Here is a 16795-nt window from a genome sequence, read left to right on the forward strand (position 1 = left end):
TCAAACAAAAATTGCACAGTTTTGTCCGGGACGCAAATTCTTCGGTATAAAATTGTTTCGAAAATATTTTAAACGGGGCAGGTATTTTTAGGTAAGGGAACGTCAAGCTAGCTGAAAAAAAAATCCTTTCTTTTTAAATCCCACGCATTTCTCTCTCTCTCTCTCTTTTTCTCTCCCTTCGTTTCTTTTCGCTTTCTTTATCCTTTTATTTCCGGTACAGCTACGTGACTTCGTTAAAAAAAAAAAGACGCCTTGTCGTTTCACCCGAGGTATTTAATAACTCTTAAAATACTCGACTGTGCTGTGTGTCAGATTTTTTTTTTTTTTCCTTAAATTCCGCAGATATTCTTTTTTCGTTTGTTTTTTACGGTTTAGTGTAAATAATTTCATAAAAATTTCATACAAATCACATACGGTATCAAAATGATATATTTCCGAGTGAAAATTGTCACTGCGATTTAATAAAACAAACAGGTTAAAATCTCCGTATGCAAGTGAAATAAGAAGAAATCGTGAAAAATGCATCGGTATGATTTTAACGAGCTCTCGGTTCGACTCTAACCACTGCGGAGTGACTATTTATAGTTTAATTTGCGGTAATTTTAGGTGAAAAATGGGGGGGAAAAAAAAACAGACGAACGAATACGAACGAAGTCGGCGGTGTTTAAATGAATAAATTACGCTACGCATACGTGCAAGAGTTTCTGCTTTCAAACGAGATCACGAATCGCACTCGAGTACCTGCACGGTCATAAAGCCAGGTAATTAAAATAGTGGTTATCCTGTGGTGTAATCACTAGCGGAACAACGGTACTTAATTTACTTACACTCATAGATCCGGATCTGCGCATTACACAACGCGCATGTTTTTCGCGTATACATCGTTTTTGGCAAATCCACAGTAAAAACGGTCAGTACAAACGATATTGAAAAAATATTGCATTAATTATTTCCTCCGCGTGATTCGATACATTTTTAAGGTTGTACAAAAATTTCCAAATTAATGCTAATAATGATAATGATAATGGTTAGAATCCCGGTGTTTAAAAGTATGAAAAATTAATAACAAATTAGATTCACTTGTTGAGAGAGAATTGTTAATACAAGCTTAGTAATTCTGTCAATCGTTATTATTGCGGTAAAATAAAAAAAAAAAAAAAAAAAAACCAACGACCAATTATTTCTGAGCTTATTTAGTAACAAGACTTGTTTAAAAAAATGGAAGAGAATCATTTAGTCCATAACTATATATTGAGAGAAATTCGATTCAGACAAAATTGTATGGAACGTAAGAAAGTTTTGCACGCAATGAAAATCGACATCAACTGAACAGAATGGTCGAAAACATCACGGTTTTGTTCATCGAACACCGAGACTGAAAAGTTGATGTTGCGGGTGGAAAAGGGTGATGTTGTACAACAGACGGAGAGGAAGAAGGAGCGACGTGACCCAGGATAGAAATTCCTGTGGAACTGAACAAGCTTGACGTTTGCTCAATCGCGTGAGTGACGTGAACGTCGTTCCGGAAGCGACTTTAACACTGTGCAATATTGGAACAATGCGAGGAGGGTGCAGTCCTGAACCTCCTAGCCGCACTACTCAGAGATAACTTAGTCGAGACTGCAGCACAAACTTCTGCAACCCGCAACAAGATTCATGCAGCGGCTTTTCATCCGTTATACAGGGCGTTCCTTGAGTCGTGAATAGCAAAGTGTAATCGAAATTTCTAGTGTTGGTAATTGAACAGCTCTGAGATGTTTTCATTTTCTACCATAAGTGATAAATACTGTTTTAGGTACAAAATGACAATTTGTTTTGTGGCTGTAACTACAGAATTGCGTAAGTGAGGCACGAAAAGTTTTATACGTACACTATTTTTTATATCCGACCACCGGTGCGTGAAATAGTTTATTCATTCTCGCACTAGTGCGGGAATCGAATCGAAATATATTTTCGTAGTGTCCCAGATATCTCGATTTAATTCCGGTATTAGTGCCGGAATCGGAGGAGTATTTTGAAGTGGTACATATAAAACCAGTCTCTTTAAAATCGCTTGGAATCACTCGAAATCACGTGTAATCGCTTAATATTAATTGATATTGCGTGCAATCGCTTAAAATATAGAAATTTTTTTAAATCTCATAAAATTGCACGTGCATTCATTTTTTGAAATCGCAAACCAGTTCAACGAGCAGTCACTTAAAAATCATTTCAAATCACTCGAAATCACGTGTAATCGCTTAATATTACTTGACATTACGTGTAATCGCTTAAAATCCCGTGAAATCTTTTGAAATCCTATGAAATCGCAAACCACTTTAAAAGAAATCACTTTCAATCACTTGGAATCGCTTGAAATTAGGTGTCATCGGTTGAAATCCCGTGAAATTTTTTTAAAACCCGTAAAATTGCACGCGTCATCATTTGTTGAAATCGCAAACCACTTTGAAAAGCAGTCATTTCAGAGTCGCTTCGAATCAATTGAAATCGATTGAAATCGCTTGAATTTACTTAAAACTCATTTGAAATCGCTTAAAATAATTTTAAATTCACACGAGATCACATGAAATCACGTGAAATTGTATGAAATCTGTGTAAATGGAAATCCTTGCAATCGCTCATCACTCGATGTATTGGCGAATACCCGCTCTCGGCGGGAATGTACTATTTTGCGCACTAGTGTGGGAAAAATCTATTTTATCTCACTGTTAGGTTTAATTCGTCAGTTGTATTCTAATATAATGTTTGCGAAACGGTAAATCGATATCAAGCAATCGTGTAACTGACTATAAATATTTATTAAACTAAAAGAAACAAATTCAATGTTACAATAATCAGAAAATGTGTTATCGGAAGCTATAATCGGACTAAATGGTAACTTTTATCACATTTTATTGTTATTTCAAGATTATTTGAACCCTAAAAATTGTAACGACGTTCGTTGTATTATATATATTTTTTTTTTTCTTTTAACGCCGATGTATAAAAAAGGGAATTCACCTTAGTTCGCAAAAAAAAAAAAATTGCCAAGTTTGGAGTAAGCATTCGATGATATTGTCGAGATTCGTCAAAATTATACACGAAATGAAAAAATTCGGCGGTCGCTGCTACCGTTATAAAGAAAAAAAAAAAAAAAAAACTGTCACGTAAAGGTCAGGAAAAATAAAAGAAGCAGAATAAATGAAAGCAGAAAGAAAGAGGACAAAAAAAAAGAACGAAACCGCGACGCATGCGTCGAGTGGCCTTAATTAAAATCTATCAGAATCCAATTAATCTTCCGACAAGTTACGTATTGCAACAGAAGTGGAGGATATCTTATCGATTGGGGTTGAGGCGCGGGTAGCTAGACCAGATCGAGATAGCGATATCCAGACCTCGATTTTTTAACCGTGTCACGCCATTCCCTGGAAAAGGGTTAACACACACAGACACTGCTCGACTCTCCCGTATGCTGCAAATTTGCTCAGTCACGCAGACTCATTTCAGACACGGTGTATAAACTTCGGCGCACCCACGTTTGTAAAAACACTTTCGGCAATAAGCAAACACGTGTGATTCCGTTTACCAGATTCGAATCAGATTCACCTGAATTCAATAAATTCTACCAATTTCCTCGATGATATTGAATTTGTAAAAATTTCAAATTTCCCGCCTCTGCGCGTGCCTAATAATTCCATTTGACGGACTTGGAAAATTTTTTGTAGTCTCGAAGCAGCCCAGCCTGCGTACTTTGGATCGATCGCTTCCTAAAATTTTCTATCATTCGTATCGATTGATAAAAGCATGATCTCTGAAAGGTCGTTCAATTTCGAAATTTTAAGCTCATATTATTGAATTGGTAGAAAGAAAAATCAAATAATCCGAATAGTTGGCTGCATTTACGTTTATGCTTATTCTAGTTTTAATCTCATGCAAAGTTTGCAAAAAACATTTAGAAAATTTGATTTTCTCCTCGCCAATTAGAAACTTTTCGGATAATTTTATTTATTTATTTTTTTCTATCCAAATTTTTTCGATCACGAGTGCCGAGAGTATGGTGAAAAATGTTGGAATAAAAATAACGTAAATAATTTTATCTATCGACCTCTTTATAAGCCTTTTAATTTTTCTTTTTCTTTTTTTTTTTTTTTTTCTTCCAACTCTTCTCTCTTCGAAATTGAAATGACTGCAATTTTTCTTGAACCATCGCGAGTTGAATCAGTTCTGAAGTAATGTCAGCGAATTTCGAAAAGTGGCGTAAATTACTCGGAATTGGGTCAACTTTAAACCGTGATTATCGCGCGGAGATTATCGATATCAGCTTAGACGGATGGGCGCAGAAATACGGAAAGTGAATATTAAGGGCAGGTAAGAAAAGCGGACCGAGGTGACATCCGAATGTCTTCCTTGAAAAATTTACAACCCTGACTTTTACATCAGATGAATTCTCGTCGGTGTCGATTCAAGACAAAAAATTTTATTCAACGTCTTGTCGCTAATTAATATCATCAAAATCGTTCATCACATCCGTATAATTGATATGAAATTCTCGAGATCATTTTATCCGATTGTACTTCGATTCCGGTGTTAAAATTTCCGTTGGTTAGAAAATTTCGAGTTAATTTTTCAGGATAAATTGAAAATTTCGATGTCGTACAATTTTGAACAATTTCGATTTAAAACTGCCGCGTTGTATGGATCGCAAATTGAAAATTAATTCTGTCGGGATGCCTGAAAACTTGTTAGCGCAATCGATTTTAATAATCGGTATTCACAAAATGTTCGTTACATTTTCTAGAAAGATAATTAAAATTTACGCTAAACCAAACAATACGATCATTTCCTTTTATAACATGGGTGAAAAAAATAAATAAACAAAAAAAAGGCAACGATATTTACTGCAATAAAATCCTGTGGAAAGCGAAAACGATAAATCACGTTTAAATAACATATTTACAGGGCGTTACTATAATTATAAAGGAGCCAATTAAGTATTAGAAATCTTAATTGATGTTACGATGCAGCGCTACGCGATTTCAACAAGGTTAATAATTAGGCCATAGGGCGTTCATAATCACATTTCGCCCAGTAGGTAAGCGATATTTTTAATTTTCAAGGTTCCGTTACGCTTTCGTCATTAATCACAAAACACGGTGTATTACATATGTATGTATATATATGTATATAGTATATGTATATGCGTTGTGTATAAACCCAGGGTAGGCACTCAGTCCTTGGCGGGTCTCGCAGCTTCAACAATTTATCTCCCGAAATGTTGCGTTTTTATATCTTTTTATTTTTACGTTTTCATTTTTCATTTTCTCTTGTCTTTTCCCATTTCTTTCATGTATATTAAGCTTGCACTCCTGACCGTGTCTTTCTTTTCTCGCTCAAATCCGAACTCAACGAAATTCTCGCAGGCAACAGAAAAAAGAAAGGGATGAAAGAAAAAAAAAAAAAAAGGAAACCGCAATTTAGGTGAATTATTGAATACATATACATACATATATACATATTTACATAGACTAAAAAGTAAGAGGGTGAAAACAGGTTTCAAATTTTGTATAATCCGATTAGTTATGGTACATATATATATTTTTTTCGTTACACGTAATTCGAAATCCAAAACAACGTTCATCGTCGTTAGATTTTCGGTGGTTGAAAATTCCCGTTTGACCAACGATAATATCTTCAAACGGAATGAGAGAAAGAAAAAAGAAAAGAAAAAAATTTACATCCGATACCCGACGAATTTGAAATTAAACCAGAAGCGTGCGAGAATTGAAAAAGAAAAAAGAACGAGGGACATAATTTGGCATAACGGAAGGTCCGCGTGTTTAAAAAATTCATTAAGTTAGCTTCGGGGCGGCTGGAACGTCACTCAATATTTGCAATTTGAATTCATGACAGACACGCACACAGAGAGCCAGAGAGAGAGAGAGAGAGAGAGAGAGAGAGGGAGAGAGGGAGAGAGAGAGAGAGAGAGAGGGAGAGAGGGAGAGAGAGAGAGAGAGAGAGAGAGAGAGAGAGAGAGAGAGAGAGAGAGAGAGAGAGAGAGAGAGAGACGGAGAGACATGGAAGAGCGTGAAACACGTGGTTAGAACTAACACAACGACGATTCTCGACGATCAATCTCTGTCTTTCCCCAAAATAACACGGCGAGCATGTTAACGAGATTGTACACCTACTCCGAGTATATATTCCTGCAGCCTTATAATCTGTTATTCCATTCAGCGTTACGTATACTCCAGATTCCTGATTCTTCCTGCACAGGAAGGCCTGATCGGATACATATACATATATATATATACATACATACATATAAACATATATTATAGATATATACATATATATATATAGATATATGTATATATATATATTATATAATCGGGTATCGCGTGCAGACACAGCGCCTTACAAATATTCGCAGGTAACAAATGAGGGCCGATAATTTTCATCGACGATGAAAAAGGGTGTGGAAAAAAGAAGAAGAAAGAAAGAAAGAAAGAATGAAAGCAAGAAAAAATAAATAATCGAAAACGCGTATGAAACTCGAGATATACGTGCGCCAAAAGAAGGATGAAAGGTAAAAAGAAAGGAAAACTTACTTCAAGCAAAATTGGAAATTGATTGTCAGGTAGTGAAAAAACGATTTCAATGCTTGAAACGCAGATGAGATTTATCGAACACCTTTCCTTTTTTTTTTTTTTCACTGCCTTTACTTTTGGTCACGTTACAGTTATTATCGTAACGAAAAATTGAACGAAATCGAGAAGAAGAAGAAGAACTAAAGAGAAACACATTGATAAATACAGATTATTTTCATCTTTGCCTTTAATTTGTTTTAATATTTTTGATTCGGTTTTGCGTTGTTGGTTCGAGAAAAACGACGATATCGGATACACGATATGCATGGAGCGATAATTTGTCACAATCGTGAAAAATGACTGATGAGAGTAAAAAAAAAAAAAAAAAAAAAAAAAAAAACTGAAGTGAATCGTACGAATTCGAAAAAAATATTTCTCAAGTATTAAACATTCTTACATTAAGATGGCGAAAATTTCTTGATGTTACCGGATGAAATTTCAGAGGTAAGAGAATTATTTTTTTTTTAACAATTAAAAAATTTATAAAATCTTACGACAAATTCTAGAATCATGATTAAATCGTTGAACAGAGTTTCTTTATTCATTTATTGATTTTTTTCTTTCACTATTCCTCTACGTTTTTCTGATCCTCATTCCTTTTTCTTCCCACGCATATTATACAGAATATAAAATGCACTGACAATATATTGAACCTTCAAAGAATTTACAGGGGGATTTTTTTCTTCGACGGTAAGGGAAGAATTTGAAATTCTCTTTATATCGCCTGAAATTATGACTGCACATATAAAACTAGACGCAACCTTTTCTACCGTTCGTATTTTTCCCTTTTTTATTACCTTCTGCTTCTTTTGCCCTCTGTTTGAGAAATCATGCACGCATATAGATCGGTATATCAACGAAAGAGAATCGAGCGTGGGTGAAAATACGGTCGTGAGTTCGACGTAAGTAATTTAAAAAAAAAAAAAAAAAAAAAAACTCAACGCAAGTCTCCTTTCTAAATTTCTTTTTGCGTTTGTTTTTCTCACATCTTTTACCAGGTGTATCGAACGTAAAACAATAAAACTGAGCCGTTTTGTTTTCTCTTCACAAATTGTCTCATATATATGTATATATATATAATTGAATTGAAACATGAATTGCTCGAGCTTTTAATAATTTAACATACCGATTTAACCAACTGTCTTTTTGGTACCAGTCGAGTGTTGCGCTGTCGTTGTAATTTACGACCCAAAAAAAAAAAAAAAAAACAACCAAAAAGCTGTTTTTATCGTTAGAGGAAGAGAAATGGAAAAAAAAAAAAAAAAGCTCGACGCAAGAGTCAGAATGTTAAAACTTCGGCAAGATACGCATTTTTATAAGAAAATTTCTGCAAGGGGGGAGGATTCGACGGGTGAAAAAATGCGAACAGAGGGGATGGGGGGCGGGGGCGAGGGGGAAGGAGGCAGATCGGCGTGGGTGTTTTACAGGTGTCTGGTATTTCGCATGACGGGTGGATTAAAGGCGGGAATGCATTTTGCGCTTGCGCAGCTTTCCCGGGGTTGCAGAAGGGAAGATTTTTGGAAAGTGGGGGAAACCGAGGGGAAGTATGGGGGGGGGGGGAGGGGGGGGGGCATTCGGGGTAGCGGTTCGAGCACGCCGTCAGTTAACCGTTGCCCGTCACTCGTCGCGTCTATCTTAGTTTCCTGCTGCTGCGATTTCCGGCCGCGAATAACGCGGGCAAAAACGCGCGCGAAATTTCAAATAGCGGAATATCAGTTTCGATCACGAGTTTAGCAATTTTGTGCGACCAGTTGTTTGTAATTTGCTTGGTTTCGTCTGAAATTGTGGTAAAAAGTACGTCGGTACGTGTAAATATCGACTGAATAGAATTTGACGGAAAGAAGAACCAACGCCAAAAAACAAAAGATTTCGAAATAAAGCTCATCGTTTTACGATTGAATGAAAAAAAAATTCTTGCCAACTTACGATTCGTTTTGAAGAGAGTTTATTTTCGTTATGATTGTTACGAAAATGTTGAAACCGCAATAATTATGGTCAATCGGTGAAAGGCTTAACGATTATATCGTATTTATTATTGCTAGATGGGGAAAGTTTTTTTAAATGCACAAAAGAAATCAGTTTCGGGTCAAAAATTGACTTTCTGAAAAGTTGAATGAAAATGATTGAGAAAATATAATAAAACGTGCAGAATGTAAAACCCGAAAACTTTTGTATTTTATTATTTTTTTATTTTAGGTATTTTATCGAGGTATTTGTCAAATTTCTTTTTTTTTTTTATTTCAACAAATAACAAATCACGGCCCGACATTTCTTTTCAATCTTAATTACATTTTTTTTACTAGAAAGTTGTGGAATTTTTTCTTCTCATTTGCCAAATTACTGAGTGTTCGTGTAAAGTTGAAAAATAATCGTTGGTGTCACATTTCAAGCGTCAGGGTTTCTGAAATTGTTTTTTTATATTATTTCAATCTTAAATTTCTTGCACTTTTATTTGTAAAAAAAAGTATAAAATTATTCTTGAGGTTTTCAATAGTCTCTTGAGAACATTTAAAATTTCACACATTTCACTTAAAAAAATGTGTTTTTGTCCTTTCTCCGGTCAAGTTAAAGTCCTGACAATTGAAATCATTCTGTAACGATCGTTAGATAATATCTTGTCACATTTAACGACTTATTTACTAAATATTGGAGTAAACAATCACGGGTTTTAAAACGCCTGTTGACCTTCGTTCGCATCGTTGATTTTTATTGTTTTTTATTTTATTTTTTTTTGTCTTGGTAAGAGAGATTAAGCTTGTTCAGAAAATAATTACAACTTCCCTGGAAATTTTATAATTAAAAAGGGGGGAGGGGGGGGGGGGGGGGGGGGGGTGAATTACACCTGGGTGCTTGAAAGAAAGAAAAAAAAAAAAAAAGCTAATTTTCGCAAATTGTTTTTATCTCGAGTGCTGCGTGTACTGCAGTCTTTACTTTAATCGAATATTTATAGTAACCGTGATACGTACACGCTTCAAATTTTATTGGAAAAATAGAAAACAAATTTACAGCGCCTCGTATTTTATTATAAAATATTAATAATCGAAAAATAAATCATCATGATCGAAGTTGAATCAGAAATAAAAAAAAAGTAGGATCGCAATTTTTTGGAAAAGCCCCGTCGCGCTTTTTTGGTGCAAGCGTTTGGTTAGTTACTCCGGTTCTTTATAAAATTAAATTTTGTAACTTCGTTCATTTTCGATATTTTCTTTCGAAATTTGAACCGTGCGCTATTAGGATATAAAAAAAATTCATAATTCGCTGTTACCAGGCTACAGAACAAGTTTACGGTCGTTTATAGATATCAAGTCACTCTTAGAAGATGTATCGCATCAAAGTATAAGTTGTAAAAATTTGAAACTAATCAAATATCTCTTTGTCGGACATCTTTAAGAATTCGAAATTCAACGCGATGTGTACGGACGTTTAAACTGAAAAATTAATCCGATAAACCAAATTTGAGATTCCTCGTGTAATCGTGAAAAACACTGAAAAGAACAAAAGAACAAAAATATAATAAAAAAAAAAATAAAAATTCCAATAACAATATAACATTCGATTTGAAAATTTGACAGAGAGAAATATCGATATAAGTAAAATTTCGTCTGATAAATTTTACCCAACGCGGTGAAAAAATGTTTCGTTTTTAAAAATTTATAATTAATCTAGCGATACGCGATTACAGAACAGGGAGTAAGAATTTCGAAAATTTTCCATTGAAATTTCATATCGACAGCGATGTTTTGATAGACGGTTGAAAATCGCATCGCCCAGTAAAGGAGCTTCTTTCAACTCTTAAACTTTGACGGACGAAAAACGGATTTCGGTAGAGAGAAAAAAAAAGTAGAAAAAAAAAAACATTGTACAGCGAATTACAGTCCGATCTGAAGGAATAGATACATTTCAAAAACATTAAAAAATTTTTCAACTCCAATTTTTTAATCCAATTTCGAATCCGAGGGGGTGAGAAAATTTCTGTGAATATAGAAAAAAGATCGTGGCGGTGATGCCGATTTCCGGAAGCCGTCCGAACCCTTCTTGCCTTACGCAGCAATGACGAATCTAACGACTTCTCGCCGTTCTCGCAATCTCTGATTCCCCATCATCGGCGGCGGAATATGGGGGCGGCAATATTGAGTGAGGGGGGTGTGCCATTTTATTCCCATGATACTGCACTCGGCACAGTCGAAGACGGTCGAGGCATTATACGAGAAATTGAAGTTCTCTCCCCAGCCTGTGCCTCTCGTAATCCTTTTACGATCCTCCTCCTTCCATCTCAGGAATACGTGCCGGTTGTGAGAAGTGGGCGCCGGGCGCCTCGACTCTGCACCGATTCCTCAAGGGATGTTGTATAATACATATGGGCGATTCTGCAAATTCCCCACCCAAAATTACGATTTTATCTACCTTTCAGTCACAGTGACGAAACTCTCACCGTCTTGACTAAAAATTTCCATACATCCTGGCCTTGTCGCAGTTTACTTACATCTTGGTTTTAGAAACAATCAAAATTCAAGAATTCCGATTCGTGATCAGCGAGTCCAAAAAATTCTGACAATTATAGACCGGACTCATCGAATTTCAACACTTTTGCCGATTTTACATCCCCCATATTCGATCCGGCATCTTGAATTTAGAAATTGTCAAATTTTGACTTAAGATTCGTAACCAGCGGCAAAAATTCAGGCCAAAATATTGAGTTAAAAAATGTGTGAGTGAAAGGGTCAGGCAACTGAGATTCCTCAAATAATTCTTAACCTCGATTAGTTTTTCAAAAAAAAAAATTTCCCCTTCAAATTCACGGCAAAAAAATAAATCCAGCTTTTCGACATGTGAGTTTCATTTTTCTACTGATCTCTGGCAATAGTCGTGAAAACAAAGAAAAATCACATCTTTACGGGAAAATAGTTTTCTTTCGCAACGAGAGAGAAAAAAAAAAAAAAAATTATTGTAATTGAAATTTGTATTTTAACTTATTTTTCAAATTTCAATTCAAATTCACTAATCGTTGTCGTATTAGGGAAAATGTGTTGCAACCTATGGATTGAAAAAAAAGTAATCAACGCGACTGAAAAATAAATTAATAATCAGTTGAAAAATTGATACCAAATTATCGGTATCATTTTCAAATATCATCGTTTGAAAAATGGCTCTGAGTACGCCGGATGGGGGCGTTTGAACAAAGTTGGAAAGCTTTTCAGAATTCAAACACCAGCATAAAAAATCGCGGACCAAATCCAAAAGGTTAGGGTTCAGACCCTGGTTAAATTGACGTGGAATGCCCCATATATAGACCCACTGCAGTCAAGTTGCATGGATCATATCTACACACATGCATTCACGCGTCCGTCGATACCTGAGGCTAGTATTTAAACCCCTTTTTCCCCTATCTTTTTCGTCCCGAACGAGCAATTATTCGACACGCGAAATGTCGACCATGCTGTTTTTTTGCGTGAAAAAAAAAAAGAAGAAGGAACAAACAAACAAAAAATGTTAAGAGTTATCGCAAAAAATCGTTCAAGATCTGACCTGTAAATATTTTCTATTCACCCTTCTTTTTTTTACCGCAATTGTAAAACTATTTTGCGCTGAACATTCGACAGGAATTGTGAAAAAAAAAAAAAAAATTTTTGACACGAGTAATTCTTTACATTCTAATTCGATGTTTGAGCGTTGATCTTTTGCATAATCTTTACTCAAGATTGGGACGAAATTATAGCAATTGATTGATTAACTTTCCGTTGACTAAAACAGGTATCGTTTAAAAAAACTGTTTGAATGTTGTTGGGATTAGGAAAAACGAGGTACGCGTAAACATTTTGCGCTATCGTCGATCCTTTTTTGGTCATTGCAACGCAAAATCAGTTTCTGAGGTTTACTCTACTTTTTTAGTTAAACAAGGCTTTAACGTCAATTTATTCTTGCACAAGCGTTAAATTTTCGCAACGGTTACAAGAAAATATAGCAACAGTGATCGTAATGAGAAAGAATAGTAACGGATGCTAGACTTTTTGGTAACAGCTAGAAAACTAATTTTCATTTTCTACCTAGAACTTTATTTTGTCGATTGTGGTAAAAAATGAAAATAGTTAAGGACCGGGCGATAACCGGAACTAAAAATTTCTCTCAGTTTGCTAAGAATGCTCACCGCTATGACTCAAAGGGTTAAAAGTTACGTATAAGATCATCGTGTGACGTGTCGATGTAATTCATTCGCCGTCCATGCCTGTATATATATATATATATATAATACGTACATAACTGTGCATACACACTCGTTAAGGATATATATCATTCTGAATTTACGCTTATCGCTATTTTACAGCATAACCGACACTTTCCTTATCGATAAATACCGCGATCCACGCTTCAAACAACGCAAGCACGCCATTTGTGTTTTCAACGAACCGTTTGCAGAATTGTTATTTTTTTTCTTCCTTTTTTTTTTACACTACAAATCGACACGAATTGTAGAAAAGTTTTCTCTGATATGGAATATGAAACTAAAGATGGTCAGTGTAATTTACACGTGAATTCAAACTATAACGATAAATAAAAAAATAAAAATCATATCAATCAATTAGCTTGATTATCCGATGATGCGCGTAAAATTTTTTCTCAATCTCGTTAAATTTATAATATCTACTAGATTTGAAAATATGTACATATTGTTGCAACAATCGATCGAATTAATTACAGCGGAAAGCGAGTATCGTACTTCTTTTTTTTTGTGTTTTATTTATTTATTTGTTTATTTTTTGTTTTACAACATCGATCGAGAACGTTATTAAATTTATTTCCGCCGACAGCGAAGTAAAAGTATCCGCTTAGTGTTCGCGTATCGAAACATGTCGGTGCTGCGTGTCTAGCGCTAAAATGACGGGTACTTTTCATTCGCGAATCGCGATATATTGCAAACGACGGGCAATAAATTACCGTTGTTTGGTATACATGTATAATACAGATGGTTGAATTTGTCTCAGCGTCGTACGTGTGAATACATATATAGGTTAAAAAATACGAGAGTCGTCTGGCCCGTTTTTAAAAAATGACAACGAGCAAGTTCTTTTTTTTTCCAAGAAAAGAAAAAATAAAAAAAAAGCGAAGGTACAACATCGTTACGATAATTTTTCAACACCAGTATCGAAGAAAAATATTTTCACTTTACGGGATAATTATGATGGACTGTTTGCTCAGTATTTTTAGAGTATAGATACAGTTAAACGATGTGTAAAATTTTCCCCTTATAATTGACAAATTTTCGTAATTATCATTGTTCGTGTTTAGTTTCATATTTTATCACATATTTACTTTTATATTTCTGTGATTTTACTCGGTTTAATTAAGCGTGAAACGTTTTACCCGCGTTGTACGGAAATCTGTTGAAAATTGTGTAAAAATGATGGAAATGTTGAAAGATAAATAAAGGTAAAATACCGGCTGATATTTTTTATCGAGGTGAAATTTTATCACGATGATTGCAGAGAATTACATGTCATTGAAGGTTTCCTTCGTGGTATAAAATTACCACGACAAATTTTTCGCACGCCATCGAAACCGAAAACTCACTTCAGCGAAACATTTCGAGTCAAGGACTCGATTCGTAAATCGACAAGTGATCTGAAAATGGTAAAATTGATGCGCGGGGTGTAAACGCAGAGGATTCGGAAAACAAAATGGTTAAAACATCAAAATTTCAAAGATGAAAAATTCAATTTCAAAGTATTTCAAAACGTAGAAAGCTCCAAGTGTTATAGAAAACGAAAATCTCGAATCGTTAGAACGGATGAAAAATATAGCAAGTCAAAATTCTAATTCTATATTCATAGGTAAATTTTGTCACACCTTACCTTTAAAATACATTTTGTCTAATTTTAACCTCGCTTTTCGCGATCTTTAAAATACATAATCATGACCTTTCAATTTTCCAATCCATTCCCACCGGACAAATATTTTCGAACGCACAAAATATGTATTCCTGAAAAAAAAGAGATACCGGAATTAGTGGCGTCTGATAAAATTATTAATCAAACACATCTCCTTTTTCTCCTTTTTCTTCTTCTTCTTCTTCTTCTTCTTCTTCTTCTTCTTCTTCTTCTTTCTGATGAAAATCCCACCTCGGTAGCCTGTATATACCGTCAGTCAAGACTCAAGGGAAGTGAGCTTGACGTAGAAGTTCCGAGACTGGAACGAACAAGCGGGGAAAGTTTATCTCTTAATTATCACTTCCCACGGAGGGTTTGGCTCTATCAATATTTCGCAGAGACGAAAGGTGGTGACGCAGAAACGTAATCGCTTGATCGTTCCGCCTCCGCCTCTATTTTAACACTTATTATCGGAATTTGTGTGCGAGAGGAAGGGAGGAAGGGAGTAATAAAGAGAGGAATCGAGTAGAAAAAGGTGAAAGAGCAATTGGATGTAGCGATCAGCCGAGACGGGATGATCTCTCCTCAATCTCAGACCGAGGCTAAAGATTGTTACGAAAGCTTCGATCTGCGGTTGACGTCCGCGTTCTTTTATTAATTTGCCAAAGGGCGGGGCCGACTACCCCTCCAATTTTCTAGGGGAGGGTGAGAAAATTTTCCTTCGAAAAACAATCTCCATTCATCACGCGGAGACTCGTTTACCTCGCCCCTCTCTATCCCTCCTCGATTTTAATCGAATCGTAGCTAATTAATCTTCGGCACCTTCGACCCTTGCGGAAAAATTTTGCGCGCACCGTTTCGCGACCGAAGAGAGGAAGAAGAAAAAAAACAAAAAAATTTATCCGGCGCTACGTGCGCAACGGAATGTTTGCTTGACGGGAGAAAAAAAAAATAATAATAACAATAAATAAATGAATAAATAAAACAAAAAAAACACAAAAGCTTTACCTCGTTTTTCATTCTAACAAACTTGTGGTTTCATTGAAGAAGAATTCGTCGTTAAAATTTGTTCGGAACGGACCTTTTTTTTTTTTTTTCTTTCCCACATTGCATCAATTTTCAGTAAATTGGCGTTACGCGTGGCTAAAAAGAAAAAAAAAAAAAAAAAACTTGGTCACGGCGCGTATTGTACTTTCCTTTTTTTTTTTTTCTTGTTTGTTCTCCCTTTTTCGGTAGGGACGACCGAAGCGATTTCGGTTGTACGGATTTCGGGGATAAGCAGAAAATTTTTTTCACTACCGAGATGTGAATTTGAATTGCAACGCAAAAACTTAATCCGCGATTTCATCGGCATGAATGATGGAACGTATCGGAAATATCGGTTATACGTTTCAGGGTGAAACTTTGGGGGATTTGGGTGTCTGATGAAAAAAAAAAATAAAAAAAAAAAAAAAAGTCTCGATCTGTAATATTGAAATTTTTCTTACAAGATATCGCGCAACCGTGCTGGTTGAATAAAATCGAGTTCCACGTCGGAAAGAAAAGCAGGAGGAAAGAAGCAGACAAAGAAAAAGGGATACGTTCTTCATCGCCTCGCGAAATTCGGACCGTCTTCCTCGATCCGCAAAAATTCTACGGAGAATGATAATCGTTACCGTAGAGTTTGAAATTTTCGGATATCTGTAACTCCCCGTTTTGTTTTTTTTTTTTTTCTTTTTTTTTCTTTATTTTCCTTCTTTTACCAAAACGTTGTGAATTGTTAAATTGTCGAATATCGAAGTCGAATAAAAACTGAACGTATTTGCGGTAATATGAAATATATGAGAATCTAGGCACAATATTGTACGACATTAAAATGAATGAACGTATGATCGTGAAACGAGATAAATTGATCGATTGAAAAATTCAAATCGTTGGGAAGAAAGGCTTGGCGAAAATATCTTACGTGTATCGTTTTAGACTTTTCAGGTTACGGCAGAATTGCATTAATTTTATTGAATTGAAAATATCAGATTCGTATCTCAAGTCTGACGTTATAGGAGATAAAAATGTTTACAGAAAAACCAGAAGAAGAAAACCAAAAATTAGCGCCTCGTGGTCAGAAATAGTAATTTTCTTTTTCTATCGATACTTCGATCATCACAACTCACCGATTTTAATTCATATAGTTTTCAACTCGTGAAAAATATAAAAATATCAAAAAAAAAATCAAATCGTAATATCTCACGCCGCCGATAAGATCTCGTGTAAATCTAATTCGAGGTTTAAGGTCTTTCACGCGAACGAATCTTCTCAAAAAACGTACGT

At 35.3% G+C, this 16795-nt stretch overlaps 1 protein-coding gene across 2 annotated transcripts in view; it reads left to right on the plus strand.

Annotated features, from left to right (window-relative positions):
• Positions 1-16547: 16547 nt before the first annotated feature.
• Positions 16548-16795, plus strand: part of LOC107224748 (5-hydroxytryptamine receptor 2A) — a 79111-nt gene continuing 78863 nt past the window's right edge. For both annotated transcript variants that reach the window (XM_046734109.1, XM_046734111.1), the window contains exon 1: positions 16548-16789. The gene's annotated coding sequence lies outside the window, so the exon portion shown is untranslated. The remainder of the gene's footprint in view (positions 16790-16795) is intronic.

Source organism: Neodiprion lecontei, chromosome 3 (genome assembly GCF_021901455.1).
Source record: "Neodiprion lecontei isolate iyNeoLeco1 chromosome 3, iyNeoLeco1.1, whole genome shotgun sequence".
Lineage (NCBI taxonomy): Eukaryota > Metazoa > Arthropoda > Insecta > Hymenoptera > Diprionidae > Neodiprion > Neodiprion lecontei.